At 40.4% G+C, this 17469-nt stretch overlaps 2 long non-coding RNA genes across 2 annotated transcripts; both read left to right on the plus strand.

The window, feature by feature from the left end:
- Positions 1–553: 553 nt before the first annotated feature.
- Positions 554–1495, plus strand: LOC137165194 (uncharacterized). The gene is made up of 3 exons (XR_010923299.1): positions 554–570; positions 712–757; positions 1363–1495. It is a non-coding gene; the product is annotated as an uncharacterized lncRNA (long non-coding RNA).
- Positions 1496–5378: 3883 nt separating this feature from the next.
- On the plus strand, positions 5379–7824 carry LOC137165564 (uncharacterized). The gene is made up of 2 exons (XR_010923423.1): positions 5379–5450; positions 7212–7824. It is a non-coding gene; the product is annotated as an uncharacterized lncRNA (long non-coding RNA).
- Positions 7825–17469: the final 9645 nt, after the last annotated feature.

The raw sequence follows: 17469 nt of genomic DNA on the forward strand, positions 1-17469 counted from the left end.
TCAAGCCAATCCCATGACTTTTGGGGGCCTGACTCAGGAATTTGGAATCAGGATTGACAACCCTGAAATCATGAATCAAATGAATACGTCTTCCATGTTTGACATCAGTTTGTTCCCATAATCAGATAAAGGTTTGAGGGCTTCGCTGACTGTGTGAGTGAAATAAAATCGAAATTGAATTGTATGTCTGCAGGATTGCCACCAGATGGTGCATATTTTCATACACGGTGAATGCAGGAAAAAAGAAGAAAGCATTTCTTATATATGAGTAGTCAGATTAATGTAAATGACTTCAAGGGAAAGCATGTGGCTATCCCAAGAAAACCAACCAATGAACCAATGAAGCCAAACAGGCAGGAACTATTCAGAACTATTCAGGTAGGAAGACAGCAGAGGCTAATGGTGTTCTGACATATTCTATGCCAATGTTAAGCAGTCCAATTCGGTTCAAAATGGCTGAAGAATCAACCCCTGAAAAACAACACTGGGAGCTGAATCATTGATGGGCCCTGAAATATAAAAGGCTGAGTCCTGTAGTAAATACTACAGAAGGAGGAGATCCTGAGTAACGTAAGTGTTGCATGAGACAGTGAGGTTGCTACTGGAAGTTCTTGTTTTGAGCTGTAATAACAGAGTTAATAAGGATTCAAAATGGTTCATGTTCACCATCTGTTTTTGGTTTTTTTGTTGTTTTTTGCCTTAATGCTGCAGACCTGCCAACTTTCATACATTCAGGATGAGACTCACTCAGTCCTGGGTGAGTCTGAAGTCTTTTTATTATTATTATTATTATTATTATTTATTTAAAGTTCCTCCTCACTCTTGTGCAGAAGGATTTTGTGAGGTGTTTTCACAAGACGCTTATTACCTCATATTGCTTATTTAAATGACCACAGCTTGAGAACCCTAATAATAATGAAGAATTATGCTTCACTTATACATATTTTAGCAGCTTACAATAAACGTAGGTTTCAAGTAAGTAGAAGCACCTGGCTGGTGATATTAAATTGTTATGTATAAGATAAAATAGTAGAGGCCATACTTTTTTGTCTTCTGTAAGTAAACCTGTAATGTCACTTCTGAATTGCAAATTCCTCGGTTCACAGCAGGAACTCCATTTACCCAGTGTCAATACCTTTGTATTGCAGTTATGAAATGAACCTCAATTATTCCCAGAGAGAAATGTGGCTTTTGAATTCTGATGAAGATTCTCTCTTGTGTTGGAGACTGTGGCTTTGAAAATATACTGTCCATGCTGCAGAGTTCCCAGAAACCCTTTTTCATATGCTAATGAGACTTTGACAGCAAGAGGAGTTGAGTCTCATTACAGTTTTTTCTCTGGTGATGTTTCTTCCCCTTCAGGGTAAACGCAGACTCAAGAGGTATTCTACCTGAGAAAAGCACCAGTTATTGCAACTGCATCGAAACTTTGGCTGTCCAGAGGACACATGGCAGCCTACCATATATTTTACATGGTCCTCATAATAGTTTAAATAAAAAACTGTTTTAAATGCCAGCCAGGAACGCTCAAACGTCTCTCTCACTTTCTACATCTATTTACTGTTTATTGAATTAAAGCAGCAAATGGGACAAAAACTAAAACGATGCAGGCAATCTGGAGGGGAGTCAGAAAGCAGCAACAAAAACCATGAAGAGGTTGAACTGACTTAATAAGGAAAGATTAAATTTACATTAGGAAAGTTTTTAAAAATTTGCACCAGTGAGGTATTTATACCTGTGCACATTTCTCTAATGTTCCCAGACCTAAGTATTTATTGCCTGATTAAGTGAGAACTAATGAGAGAGAGAATACATGAACTTTCTATTAGTATTTGAAGGATCTGAACACCAAGGAGGAGTAGAACTGGTTTGGGTCTAATGAGCTCTAAGTAGGAGTAATGGGATAAAACAAGGAAATGGTAAATACAGGCTGAAAAGCTTCCTAACAGTGAGGTCACTAAAGATTTCCTTTTCCAAGGAAGGTGATGGAATCCTTATGATCTGACACATATAATACTAGAGTGACAAAGAACCATTTATCTGTCTCAGATAGTATTTATAAAATGCCTATTTCCAGAGTATCTATGTGCTGAGACTATACAGTAAGGAATAGAACTGGCTGAATCATTCAAAAAATAATAGGTGAATATTTACACAAGTAAAAGAGGTGATTTCAGTTCTTTGAGGTTGTATCATTCATTGTTTTTGCATGACTAATGGATATTCGAGAAAACATTCACAAATCCTAAATAGTGTCAAAAATGTTAGCATAAATGATCACTCATCCAAACATTCATACTAGGTACGTTACTTTATTTGTTCTTCATCATTTACCATTTGTTTTCCTGTTTTAAAGGTTTCAGTCATAGAAACAGGGATCAGAAATACTAATAAGTGACCAGTCACAGACCATGAATAACAATAATCAAAGTAAACAGTTCAAAAGCAATCCCTAAGCAAACTTTGTGTGCATAAGTCATTCAATGAAAAATTACTCAAAGCAAATGCAAGAATACCTGTTTTTTCAAATATATTCTTATTTTATTGAACATTTAAGGCAGTACTGGGTACTGCTTAAAATTGTATGACTTATTTCCAGACCTTGCAACAGGATTTATTCTATTCTAATATATATAGGTTCTTATACTCATCACTGTAGTATCTGAATGCCTTCCAGGAGGGCATTAAGCAATGTAGTTAACATCTGTCATGTGTTCTCACGTCCTCTCCCCAGGGGGAGAAGTGTGTGCTCTGCAGTGTTTTGTTTTTTTATGTATATATCACACTCCACTATGTGTTTATATTGGAGATGGCAAAGTCAAAGAAATGCACCTTGCACTTGAAGAGGAAGGTCTGTGATGATCCTTGGTCCTTGTGGGGGTTCATTAAGGATTGGGTTGGCCCATGACAATGTATTTCTCATGTGGACTGTGGTTTATATTATAGCTTCACATATAGTTCCCAAAGCAAAAACAAGTTTCTCCCCCAGTTTACACTGTGGCCTTCCAAGAAGTGTGGGGGTAAATTCCATTCAGTGGGAGACCCAAATATTTATTAAGCTTCAACCACGCAGATTATTCAACAAAGAGGCAAGGTCTGGGCGGAGGTTATTTTTCGTGCCATTTGTTTTTGGTATAATGATCCTGGGCTTACCTTACTTGGCTGAACACAGAGTAAGGTCCCACCCTATTTAGTCCACCCAGATCCTGGACCCAAACAGTTGACCCGGATCACAATTCCTGCTCTCCGAATATTCCCTGATGTAAGCAAATAGACTGCGAGAGCCTTGGTTCTATCCCCTGCCTACACTAGCTGGTCAGGTAGAAGAATTACTTCCCCTTCCCCAACCCTGGAGCAAGAGGGAGGTAAGCAAGGAACTATGACATAATTCAGTCCGGAGGTCAAGCAGTTTCACATGGCCCCTGCCTACAGGCTCAAACGGGCCCACACTGATAAAGTCAGGGAGGACTGCAGTTATTTCCCATTATGACCCAAACAGCAAGATGAAGATTCCAGCAATAAAACAAATGTTCCAAGAACCATAATAAAGGCCTTTGTTCACAGATGACGATTCAATTTGTGAGTAAAAGAAAATTAATACTTTCTTCTAATGCTCACCATTGATTATTTTAAGGGCTAATTCTTTGTAAAATGCATTAAATGTCTCATTTTCAATTTAAGTAACAGTATGCCAGGGCAAAACCAAAAACTTGGATCCAAGTCCACTGATCTCTGGGTTTGATCAAAATCTGAACTTGGATCAAAATTTTGCAAATGACTTCTATACATAGAATGGATCAGTCAATAAAAACCTAGATTTGAACATATCAGAACCTTTAAAATCTGGATGCAAATTCTGCATCTTAAGCCCATTTCTGGCTTTAAAAAACTAAGTTATGTGGCTACAAACAGCATTAGTCATTTGTAAATAATGTTGTTTTCCTTGCTGTAGTTAGGAAACTACAGATTGTTTTACTACATATCGTTGTGATCTCCAAACTCACTTTAAATTAAGATTTTAGTTTAGAAGTGATTTAGCTAATGCTCTCTCTCTTTCCCCCTCCCTCACTTTTTGAAAAGACTGAAGACCTTTCAGATGAACAACTGAAAACAGGTTTAGATGAGAATATATGCCCACTTGTGAAAGAGAGCAGATAGACTGCAGACAAATAGCCTAGCACTATATTGTTGTATCTATTGTCTAGCAGACCACACAATACTACTAACTTCTTAGTAATGTTTAATTGGAAGAGTAAGATAATACCCATCATCCCAATGTTAACATGTTGGAGGTGTTAATTATCTAAACAGCTGATGGAGTGATAGCTTCTGATGAAGACAGTTTTATTCTGAAAGATCTTTTTTCTTTTTCCTCCCCTTGAAAATGTGCATGTAACCCCTATTCATGATTATTGCAGTTCTTCATATGTAGTGAAAGGCTAATGATAGCTAGTGCTTCATATCTTCAAAGAACTTTACAAACATGGATTAACTGATCTTCAAAACAAACCTGGGAGGTAGCCTATGTCGTATCCTTTCATTTTAGAGAGGGAAGCTAGCAAAGAGGTCAAATAACTTGGTCAAATGAAATAAAGAATTCTAGTTTGTCAGTTCCTGGGTCCCAATCCCATGCTGTAAACGCTAATTCATGCCTTTGTCTATTTTCCTGACAGCTAGTGAAATCCTATCTATTGTCAACTAACCATCTTAAGAGCTTTGGAATGAATTATTTTGGTATTGAGTTTTTTCTGTTAATGTGATCTCTGTTACCTACTTTAGTATTCTATCCTTGTTTCTTAAAATAGTATAAGAAACATTTCTTTTTGTAAAAATGAACACCTTAATAAATTTCACTTTATGTTAAAACAAAGCTGTATTTTTTTCTTTGGAAGCAATCCTAAAAGTGATTTGGAATGAAGATATATGTTCATGCATCTAAATAGAGTTTCATAACAGCTCTAATATTAAATACCTAAATATGTATTAAAAAATGATAGTAGTTCATTGCCTGAGATACAAGCATAAAGCCAATCCAATTCCAATTTAAAAAAAGAAGCACCAAAGAACCCTAAACTGTTATATAATGTAACAAACTATTAAACAAAACTTGGCTTCTCATCCCCTATGTAAGCTAAGCCTAATTTTTTTTTTTAAATGAAACAGAAAAAAGCCAGTCTGTCTCTCTTGTCCTTTTATAGGGAAACAATTTCCCAGAATTCCCTTTCCCACTTAACTGTTTCCTTATGCCAATATCCCATGTTTTAGTTTCCAATTTAGGACTACATTTCCCATGATTACCTTTAGTCAAGCATCTTCCAATCAGCTAGAAGCTGGGTCTTTAAATCAGGCTTCTAAGTAGGTGGGTGGTACTTCCTTTAGAAAGGAAGGAAGAGTGAATCAATGCTAATAGATGAAAAAAAGTTCTTTCCTTCTCTCTTCCCCCCAAATGGGTGAGTAAGTGCAGACCCACAGGTAATAAACATAGTAGAAAAACCTAAAAGGGTTTAAAGTCTTATGGGAAAAAAGCTTTATCATTATTTTGCATTCACTGCTATAGTGATGCATGGTGCTTTTGTAGGTGAATAAATAGTTAAGGTCCCCTATCCCATGGAATTTATTAACTAAATTAGACCAAATCACAAAATGTCAGCATCTGGGATATAAGGAGTTAGAGAGGAGTAAAAACTGAGTGGGGGGGAATTCTGCTGTTAGGACAGCATATATTTTTAAACATTAACAAAAAGCTACTTTCATATGGCTAATTATAATAAGCAAAGGTACTCTGATGTATTCTGCATCAGGATTATTAGTAATTACTTCAAGAAACCTTAATTCTAAATTAACTTTTTTTTGTGGGTGGGAGGATTTGTGTGTGCTAGCCATGTTCCCTCTCTTTCCTATTTGCCATCATCCCTTCTAACATAAGTCTCCAGTTTCTCATCAAATCTGAGGCCTAGTTTCTATTAGAAAACTTGTACTGGTGGAACTAAATTGATCTGGTCACACCAGTACAAACCCTTAATATAGATACACTTTAAGTGTTTTCATTCATGCTTAAACTAATTTAAATTATTATAGTAAGTTAAAACAATTAAGTATGTCTATGTTAGTGGTTTGCTGCTGCTGTAACTAGACTGGTTTTAAATTGGTTTTTTGCACACTTTCTAATGTAGACAAATCCTGAGTATTCCAGGTGAGAAAAGTGGTTAATTAGCTTCTAAAAAAAGAGAGAAACAAGTATAGTAATACATTTACACTTATACAGAAGCCCTTTCTTTCCAAATTGTTCAACAGGCTATAACTGCACTGAAATGCATCCACCTCTGGGTAGAAACTAGTCAGGGATCTTGCATACAGCATAATAATGGAAGGAAAATTTTGGCCAGGACACTGGAGCATACTCTACCTCCTACTCTTACAAAAAAGAGTCTGAGGCTGAGATTTTCAAAAGAGTAAAAGGATTTAGCCACATATCTTCCATAATAGAAGAGACAAAAATCTCTTGCGCTGACTTTAAAATCTCAACAAAGGAGCTTTAACATCCATGAGTCAGAAAGAGTCTTAGTTGTCAAGATCTTCCCACGCTGACTGCAAGACAACTCAGTTTATCTATCTCGGAAAGAGAGAAGGGCTGAGTAGACCCTGCTGGGATTTAAATTTCTGGTTCTGGAGAATCTTGCCCTTTCAAACCTGAATATTCATTGTCCCAAGATCTTTGTAGGGTCTAAGTTATAAAAGGATAGCTCATAATAAAAAATGTTTATTTTGAAAATACTTGTTTTTGTATATTCTGTACAGTCTTTGAATTTACTAGCCGCTCAATAGCCTGAAGTACCTATAATATGTAAAGGGGGGGAGAGCATCAGTGAAGAGCAAGGGGGTGCTACTTTAGTGAGCTGCCCAGCTAACCCCCATATCCCACAGCTTCTGGGAAAGGTCCTGGGGTTTCTGACAGGTTGCTGTCCCTCAACCTTGCTCAGGGCTCCATTTTTGAATCAGCCTCTGGCTAGCAGGAGTTAGATGTGAGCAGAGTTTCAAATATATGTGCTGTAAAAGAGAAGGAGCTGTGTCTCCTCCCCCACATCCAGGGTTTCCTTGCCTGCTACAAGGATGGAGAAATGGGTTTTGCTATTTTCCACCACTCAGAAATTTCTAGTTATTGGGGGGGAGAAATGGTCTGTTATACTCCTTCCCCAATTCTGCGTTCTCAGGTCTTCCTCCATGAATAACTCCAGGACCAGCTTCAGCTACCAGTAGTTTCAACAAGCAGCAGCAGAGAAATGAACGTTTTTCTTGACTGTTTCATGGCTGACCAAAGGGTTCTAAAGAGCTGATGTGAATCTGGCTGTTGTCCTGGTAATTTCACTCTGCCGTTGCCTGGCAAAGCTATGGACAACAGCGGAGGCACTGGAGTTGTCTAGCTACGGACTCTGCATTCTTTACATTTGGAAGGTTATCTTTGCAACCATAAGTATTAGAAATTGAATGGGTTATTTTATATTCGGCAAACCATAAACAGTTTGGTTGTATCAACCTTCCCCATTCCCAATTGTGTTTAAAAGAAGAATCCTTTCCCATGGATTGTATGAATGGCACATTCTCACCTCATCTAAGGAAGAGGGAAGAAACTCAGGCCACTTAATTCTCCCTAAAAGGGATCATCTCCTCCAGGGTACCATGTATACAGAATTCAGTTGAAAGTTCAAATCCTTTTAGACAGACTATACAAAGAGAGACCCTACTATACCTGATGATATGTATGCATAAATGTCCCAACAGATGAATCTACTGTTTTTTTCATTAAATATCTGCTCAGAAATGACAGTGAGAAGATATTTTTGTTGCTACGAGACATCACAATATGTTTGCTGTTTCAAACAGACACTAAAATTTCACATTAGGTTCCCACAAGTCAGAAATTTCACCCCGAGTCCTCCTTTCCAGACCTGCCAAGTCTAATTTTTTGGGTCTCCCAAACCTGTGCCCCCAAATAATGAAGTGTTTCTTTGACATTGAACATCCCCATTCATTCCAATTTGCTTCTGACAGCCCCTGACTTCAATCACCCTGAGTGAGAAGAACTCCCTTGTGGAGCTGAATTATTGAGGGGAGAGAAGCAAGAAAGGGCTATGGAGGGAGGAGAATCTGCTCTTCTGTCAGGCGTGTGGAGGAGTTTAGTTAGGGAGGTGAGCATCCAGAGCAGGCTCGGTGGGAAGGGGCAGAGTCAGAATTGGGGAGTCTTGGGAAATGGGGGCCTTTTGAATTGGTCATGAAATGGGAATTTTATTTTCAAAACTGTCAAGAATATGTCGTCCTCTTTCACCACAGAATTTCATTTCCCCCCTCCCATCCCAGCTCTACTTTGAGGGCACTGGGCCATGGAGGAAGGGGGTCGAGGCTGAGGTCTTGGGAGGGAAGTTGTGGGGGAGCAGGGAGTGGGCAGGAAAGGCGGGGTGGGGCAGGGAACCCCTGGGGTGAGTCGGGAGGGGCAGAGGCAGCATGTGGAGAGGGAGTGTGGGGATGAATGAGGGGGCAGAGGTGGGTTTGCGGGGAGTGGGAAGGGGGCAGAGAGGCAGGTTTGGGGGAAGTTTTGCAGAGGGGCAGAGACAGCAGGTCTGGGGGGAGGGTTTTGGGGTGGGGGGGAGCAGAGGCAGGTTTGGGAAAGCTTTGGGGAGGGGCACAGAGAGCAGGGTGGGGGGGAAAGCTTTGGGGCGGGGCAGAGACAGCAGGTGTGCGGGGGAAGTGTTTTGGGGAGGGGGGAGCAGAGGCAGGTCTGGGGGGCGGGTTTCGGGGTGGCAGAGAGGCAGGTTGGGGGGACGCTGTGGCGAGGGGCAGAGGCGGCGGGTCTGGCGCCAGCAGGGGGCGCAGCGGCGCGAGGCGACCCGCAGGGGGTCTGGGCGGCGGCTGGGGGGCGGACACGGTTGGGGAGGAGGAGGGGGGGGCACCGACTGGCTCGAGGTTCCCCGCTAACGGGCCCCCTTCCCCTCGACGTCATTTCCGAGGCTGGAGACAAAATGGCGTCCGGCTCGTGCCGGAGCCTGGGGCCGCTCCGGGCCACTTAGAGCCGGGCCGGCCGCAGGGGGAGGAGGCGGCGGCGCAGGTAAGAGGGAGCCGGCGGCCCTCGAGCGGCGCTGCCCGCGCACACCGCCCCTGCCGGGGGCTGTGGGTCCCGAGCTGGGCGGGAGCTCCGGTGTGGGGCCGCTGGGGGCGCCCTGCACGGAGCCCAGGGATGGCCCCTGGGTGGGGCCTGGGAGCCCGGGGCGGCCCCGCGGTGGGAGGGGCGGTCAGGTGGGTCCCGCGGGGGAGCGTGGAGCCGGCGCCGGCGGCTGCTGGACGGGGGCCCCCGGCAGCGAGTTGAGGCTCGGAGCCGCGGGACGTTGTGGTCGGTCAAGGCGCTGAGGGGGGCGAGGCTCGGCCGTCGACCCCCTGCCGTGGTGCCTCGCTGCAGGAGAGCCGGGCTCCTGGGGGGAGAGCGCCCGGCCCAGGATGTTGGCGCCGGTCGGGTCGGGTCGGGTCGGGTCGGGGGGCCGAGCCCCACCAGCTGGGGGACGCGGAGTAGTGGGCATGAGCTGGGAAAGTGGCGCCCCATCGATGGAGGTTTGTTTTTTTTTAAAAAAAATGTCTTTAGAAAACAGCATTTTGCAGGGGCTGGGAGTTTGGCGAGATACTGGAAGTGCACAAAGCCGAGGATAAACGTCCCGACTGCAGTGACTCTCCCGCCTGGCCAATTGAATCTTTCAAAATAATAACTCCCGCTCCCCCCTTGCAAACCCCCAATAATCTTTAGTTTGCCCTCTCCTCGAAGCCCTGGCAATTGCGGAGCCTTGCAGCTCACCTACAGACCGAGAATCAAAGTTCTGCTTGACCAGGGAGAAACGAATTCCACAGTCAAAGGCCTGGTTTGCTCTTAACAATTAGATCAACGTAGCCCCGTTGGTCCAGGGTGTGACAATCATGCACTGTGTGACATAGTTGGGTCAAGCAGACCATCCTTGTAGATGCTGCTAGGTTGGCTGAAGAATCAGTTTAGCTACGGCCTCTTGTAGAGGTGGATTAATTACGTTGATGGAAGGATTTTTCCATTGGTATAGGAAGCATGTAGACTAGCACACTACAGTGGCACAACTGCAGTGCCATGGCTGTGCTGTTGTGGTGTAGCTGTACACAGACTCCTCGCTGAAAATACCCAGTAACTTTCTTGCACAAACCAGTGAACTCATGCTTGGAGGTGCAGCGGTGTCATTGGGGAGAGAGATGGTTCCTCAGGTAGCCTCACAGACAAAACACTTAGGACTGTATAGATCAAATCCCATCTTAAACTCCAGTTTTAGACTGATCGGAAGCCAGTGCAGGACATGGAAGGCTGATACGATGTGCTCTCTTTGCAACCAACTTTCTGAGTGGATAGTCACATTCTGTACTGAAGTTTCCAAATGGTCTTGAACTGTAGAGTGTACTGCAGGACTTTGTTACCTCAAAATCAAAGAAAACATCAAACCCTTTCATCAGTTGCAGATGGGGGGAAAAAAAGCTGCCTTAGTCACAATCACTACCCGAGCATCCAATAGCAGCACTGCAGAGGATCTGCATGTTCTGAATTTCAGTAATAAACAGACATGCTACCCCCCCAACCCCTCAGAGGGGCTGCTAACATCTCTCCAATTTGTTCTTCCAACTTATCAACATTCTCTGCTGTCTTGACTGAGCTAGCATCTGTTATACAGCCCTGTTCTTGGGTAGTCATCCCTCTCACTAGCTGGATCAGAGAAGATGGAGATGGTGGTGTAAGGTGTTGTCAATATCCAAAAGGCTTTATAGCTCCTACCAACCTCTTCATGTGCTTTGCTAAGTCTAATGTTTATACCGTCTTCTCATTAAGAATTCCAAACTGTCACTACCACTGGTGTAGCTCCACTGGTGCGAGCACTGGTATAGACTGGCCTTCAACAATTTAATTCCTGTGCTCTCTAGACTTGCTTTGAGCAGGTGAGATGACAGAGGTTAATACACAGGCAGCTGGTCAACATTAGTACTCCCCCTGTGCCTATTACAAATGGAATTGCTGACAGCAATGGTGGGTAATTTTAAGAAGCAAAAGACCTGAACAGTAGGTGTGACAAGACAGAACCTGTGAAGTGCTGCAGGAGAGGCTACAGGCTGATGGAGCAGCAATATCCCCTGGGATCTCTTAGAATGAAAGGAATAGAGCAACCCTCTTGCTACCCCTGGCAGTCATTGTACACGTGGCCAAAACTTCAGGCTCAGCAATATTGTAGGAAGCTTTCAGATGTAAAACAATCAGCACTTTCATTTTATCCTCCCCGTGATCATCTACAATGGATGTATTAGTGAGGAGACCAAGGTTTAAGTGCCCAGGAAGGGGACTGTAGATGTACAGTGCCACAGATTTGGGGATTCTGAGAACAGCCCTTTTTTAGGGAGGCAGATATGAGGGGGGTTCTGTTTACGTGTGTTTAGTTGAGGATGGCAGGTTTTCAGTTGGTCTGGACGCACTCAGTTCTTCCCTTTTCAGGAATAGGAACTGTCCAGATACAAAGATTGGCTTTTGTTTTAAAAACTAGTATATGTGTGTGTTTATTATTTAAAAAGTAGGTAACAAGTGACTGGCTATGCACATGTCCAATGTATGGATCACTCGTATAAGAAACACATTGCACAGTCTCCTTTATTTTGGCTTTCTGCCTCATCCCCTGCCTAAAAATGGAAGTGAAGGATACAGTAGTAAATAAAAGTGAATCTAAATTTCTCTGAATAACTTCCTGGGCTGTTAAAATTTGAAATGATTGATGAATGGCTGATTCTCCTACTCCCTGCCCCTCTCTTTTGAAGTCAAGCCTGCAATTCATGGACAGGAAAGATCTCATGGAACTCTGTGTAAGAGCAGTATTGTGTCCTGAGTTCCTTTGCCAGCCTTCCTTTCCTCAGCCCTGTTATGCAGATAGTGATAGTCCCATAAGTGTCAACTCTTCATTGCAGAAATGGCTGAGTTTCAGTGTTATATGCAAATACTTTTGGAAGCACCTAGGATCCTTAGGGATTAGAAGGAATGATATATATGTAAAATATTAAATGTTGTGCCTTTCTAGGTGTCTTATCTACTGCAGACATAAATGTGCAGGCTGCACACTGTAGCTGACAGATGTGGTAAGATTATTCTATACCCTTTCCGGGGTACAGAAACTCAGCTGGAAAAAATGTATGTTGCTGAAACTTATATATGAGCCCTGGGTGCCCCTTTTCCTTCAGATTTAACTGAACTCTCTTTAGTTAAAATTGCTATTGTATTTAATGCTTTCAGATATGTGCTTTAACTCTCTTGTATATTGTGCCCTTCTGGATCATGTTTTCATGAGCTTTACTAAATTGTGTAGGGCCCATTGACATTTTTAATCTTGTGCATCAGTATATATTAGATGCTTTTAAGATGTATATGAACATTTTACCTGTCACAGATCCTGTTCAAAACACTCTACAAATCATGGAAATATTTTTATATGAACAAACAGTTCTATAATGTTATCAATAGGCACAATACAAATAATGTCTCAGAAAGAAACCTACTATTTCAATGCAGTACTCATAATTTCGGGTGCCCAACTTAAATTTGAGGCTGCTTTGAAGTGTATGTTTGATGCACATTAGGAGATCCTTACAGCACTGCTGCTAATTTCATTCTGTATTTGTTAGATTGTTTAAAGGGCAGCTCTCAACTTGAAATCCAATAATTTTTTTTAAAAAAAAGTTGCCATACCATTGTAGTTTTGAAATCATTATTAGCTTAATATTTTTCTCCCTGTTGCTGTATGAAAGAGTGATAGATGCAAAAGGGGGATGGGTACTGATTGATTAACTATGTAAAGGAAAGAGTGACACTGATGCTATATAATGTGCTGTCAGATCAATAATGTAAATATCTGGAAAAATATTTGTACTCTAATCTTTCAGTTACACTTAAGCGCTTCTTGCAACAATTTTTTCAGGTTGAAGTGTAATTTTTAAGTTGTGTTCCAGTAGATATCTTTTGAACCGTATGTTTAAAACAAAAATGGACTTCTTGAATCACAGAAAGTTATCTGTTTGTTTATTTTTGGGGGGTTATGTTTTTAGGGTGTTTTTTGTGTGTGGTGGTATTGAGAAAACATGGTTTAGAGGTTAGAATACAGGACTGGGAGCTAGAACTGCTGAAGTCAATTCCCATTCTGTTTACTTTTCTGTGTGACCCAGGGGCAAATCACTGAACTTCTCTGTGCCTGAGTTTACCTGTCTAAAATGGTCAGAACACTTATGTCACAGGGGGTACCGAGTATTAATTAATTGATTATTATAAAGTTTTTTTGAGATCCTCTGATGAAAGACTAGATAAGCACAAAGTGTTAACGTTATATTTGTAACACTTAAGCATTAGCTTTTTCTTTGGTTCTGTTTAGTTTTATTTCTCTCGGTTGTGGCCAAGTATTGAATGTGCCGTTGAGTGTAGATTGCCACACAGGTGTTGAGGAAGAATGGAGAGCTTTAACCCACAATTACCTAGTTTGCGTAGCAATCAGACTCTACTTTTAACACAGCTTTAAATGTGTGCAACTAGTCTGCTGTTTGCAGTTTCCAGAGCCTTGTTTGTGTAACTGTCCTCTGACCCTCTCCCTGATTCTCTTATTACTTAATCCTACAGTAGGAAGAAATTAGTTGTGGAGAGCTTGATGTGTGGAAGTGGAGAACTCAGGTTTTATTTTTGTATTGGAGATTTCTTAGAATGGTTGTCTGTTTAAAAGTATTTATTTAAGTTCAAGCAGTTCACTTGGTTACTTAGAATACTGGTGCTAGTCAGTTGCTCTCCCCTCTGACCCCCCCAGTGGTTAATGATGCAACAGTACTTACTTATGGTTTCTGTATGATCACTGATTGACTTTTGCACCCAGTCTTCACTTTGCTTTTGTTTTGGCAGTCCAGAATGACTGAAAATGTCTTTGTAATTAAGCTCGCACAGATGATAATTGTTTCTTTTTTAAAGGTCTGGGTTTAAAAAAGCTTTTTTAGGGTTAACGTCAATTAAGATATTTCTACAAGCCATATTTTACTTAATTTGTTCAAAATTGTTATATACCTTAAAAATACCTCAATGTTAAAGAGTAGGAATAAAACTGGAAATGTGACTGTCCTTCTTCTTAATGAACATTTTTATGTGGTACAATTAAAAAACAAAAACATGTTTTCTAGTCACAAGTGAAGGAAAATCAGCGTGTGACTTTAGTTCTCTTCCCTCTTTCTTTGCTGATTTTCAGTATCAGCTGGGACAAGTCATGTAAACCAGAGGTTTTTAACCAGGGGTACGTATATTCCTGGGGTATACAGAGATCTTGCAGGGGTACATCAACTCATCTAGATATTTGGCTAGTTTTACAACAGGGTACATAAAAAGCACTAGCGAACTCAGTACAAACTAAAATTTCATATAGACAATGACTTGTTTATACTGCTGAATATATTATACACTGAAATGTAAGTACAATATTTATATTCCAGCTGATTTATTTTATAATTATACAGTAGAAATGACAAAGTAAGCAATTTTTCAGTAATAGTGTACTGTGACGCTTGTATTTTTTATGTCTGATTTTGTAAACAAGTGGTTTTTAAGTGAGGTGTAACTTGGAGGTACGCAAGACAAATCAGATTCCTGAAAGCACTTTGGAAAGGTTGAGAGCCATTGTTGTAAGCTGTCTGCGCCTGGTTTTCAATGTGTAAAATGGGGGAAATCTTTGTCTGTTTTTCCTATCTATAAATTGGGAGTAGAAGTCCTTTTTAAAAGTGCTTTGAGATTTTTGGATTGAAGAGATTCCACATGTACAAAGATGATTAATATTGCTTAAGTAATCAGAATTTACCATATTTAGTTTAAACTTAGAATGTGTGCTAAAAATACTATAAAATCTAGATAAAAATATGATCTGTAAATACACTTTTTGTGCTGGATGAATTTAGTTTATTTGTTAACTTTATTCCATCTGTGGTGTGTGGGGTTATTTCTTTAAAAAAAAAAAAAAAAAAAAAAATCTTTTAATCATAAACTTTGCAAGTAGAATTCAGAACAAGGCCAAGGTATTTTGTCTGTAAATTAAGTCAGTGTTCTATTTCAGAGCTACTGCAATGTTTTCTCCACTAAGAATGTCAAGCATAGCCTCCTCAAAATAAACATAACTTGTTGACTGACTGAACATTTCTAAACAGATTTTTCTGAAACTCCAATCAAGGTTATGAGATGCAGCAAGTCTTGTTTTACTTACAACTGTTTATTTTCCAGTAAATTTTGTAACTAGTGAAGGGACGTAATAATTTTGTAGAATTGAATCTAGTGGCAGGTTTTGGTTTGTATCAACTATTACTCAGCAATGCTTGCTTTAAATTATTTTTTTAAAAATTCAAAAGTTGCTGTATTGGTGAGTGTGCTACCTGGAAAATGCTTGGGAAACCTTTTATTCAGGACTTCTTCGTATGCAGGTGGATCTCGGGGTATCTTTTTTAGACTTGCTTAAAACTGTTCATAAAAAGCCTTGACTATTTTTAGGCTTACGCTTCAAGTTCAGAACCTACGGCACTTTTTTGTTCCGTTTTGTTTTTGGTGAAGAACAATATATAAGGGACTTTTGTAGCCAAACCCCCCGGTGAGAAAGAATCAGGAGCTGGGCCTCTTACTAACCTCCTCTTTATCAACATGTGGGTTGGAGTCCCACTCCTCTTGTTTCCAGGGGAGTGCCTATAAAAGGGTATCTCTCCCTAGGAAGACAGAATAGCAGGAGCCGTAATTTCTTTACTGCAGGTATCCAACTGACATCACCATCTGTTGGCTTTGGGTGTGTTTTGTTTAAAGGGGACTTGACAATTTGTAGAGGAGCTGGTGTGATTGAAGTTGAAAGAAGGAAAGGTCAGAAAGAAAATGAAATAACTGAGGACTGACTTATTGCTATCATATAGGCTTTTTAATTACAATTAAATTAGAAATATAAGAGCTGAAGCAGAACAAAAACAGGGACTCCTGGAAATAAAGCAAAACAATAAGTAATATTTATGAAATCATTGAAAATGTTTGGATCTAGAAGAAGCTTATGCTTGGAATGGGGTGGAAGGATGATGGTTGACCAAACAAACAGAACAACAACAAAAAACCCTTTTGGACAAAGCCTAGAATTCCCCAAATTTAAAAAGCCATGAACTAAGTACCTGGACAAAATGGGCAATGGCAAGGAATTAGTAATTATTTATTTTAAAAGTAAAAATACAATAGATAAATACATAAAAACATAACATGAGCTTAGACCTGTGCTAAGCATCCTGACTGCTTTACCTGTATGTTGCATCACTTTCCCCCTCTCATCTTTTGTCTTGTCTTTTTGAGATTGTAAACTCTTTGGGGCAAATATCATAGTCCTGTTTGAAGAGTGCCTAGCACTTTGCAGTTGGTACCACAAAAGAGATAAACAATAATAATTTTGATGCTGATGCGTTCTCCACCAGAGAGAGAGAAAATAGTCCTTCAAGTATTGTGTTTCTGTAGGAGGGATAGGAATGTGATTCCCTGAGGGAATGAGTCTGAACAATATTATGAAGCAGCATTTCAGCAGAGGATACAGAATTTATAGTGAAACTGCCTTTTATTTTAATTTATCCAGCTCTTCATTCAATACTTATTTGTCCTTTCCTTGAAATGGTTAGTGCGAACAGTTCAACTTTATACAGATAATTTTAAGGGTTTCTGGGGTTAATGAGATGGAAATCAGTGTTTTTCCTGTACCTCTTGTCATTTGGCATTGTGTAAAATAAATGAAAATAAAACAACCCCCCCAACAAACCTTATTTGTAACCCTAATTTCTAGACATGTATTTAGATTTGAGAACTTTGCATTGCAGCTATTTGCTACAGAAGCATGCAATAACATGAAACATATCTTATTAAAGATTATGCACCCTCTTAGAAGAAAAAGGGCATGTTGCTCAATATTACTTAATTGGAGACTTTCCCAGAGATGTTTAACCACATATGGGCGCCTCAGTTTGCCTTCTCTTGTGCAGTGAATGTGGTGCTCCTATTGAGGGAAAAAATGATGGTATTATAAACGTTCTCCACATTTTTTCCTTTTTTATTTTAGCAACAGTGAGTGAGATGTTGGCACAACGGTCTATGCCGCTGCTCCTCCCATTAGAGCACTGTGGGGATGAGGAGAATATTATACCTAATGTGAAATTAATGATAATAAACATGAAACAATATCTGAGAATACTGCAAATTTTGGGGCAATTATAGCATCAGAGGTCTATGTTTAGTCTTCATCATTTGTAAAGTTTCACTGAAAATACAAACCTAGCCAATATTACTCCTTTTAAGAATAAACAAACAGGAAAAACTACAAAGTTTAAAATAAGTTTCTTCACAAAGCAGCTCCCCTATAGAGTACT

The sequence above is a fragment of the Emydura macquarii genome, unplaced genomic scaffold (genome assembly GCF_026122565.2).
Source record: "Emydura macquarii macquarii isolate MOO-44397 ecotype Brisbane River unplaced genomic scaffold, CSIRO-AGI_Emac_v2 contig_2768, whole genome shotgun sequence".
Classification (NCBI taxonomy): domain Eukaryota; kingdom Metazoa; phylum Chordata; order Testudines; family Chelidae; genus Emydura; species Emydura macquarii.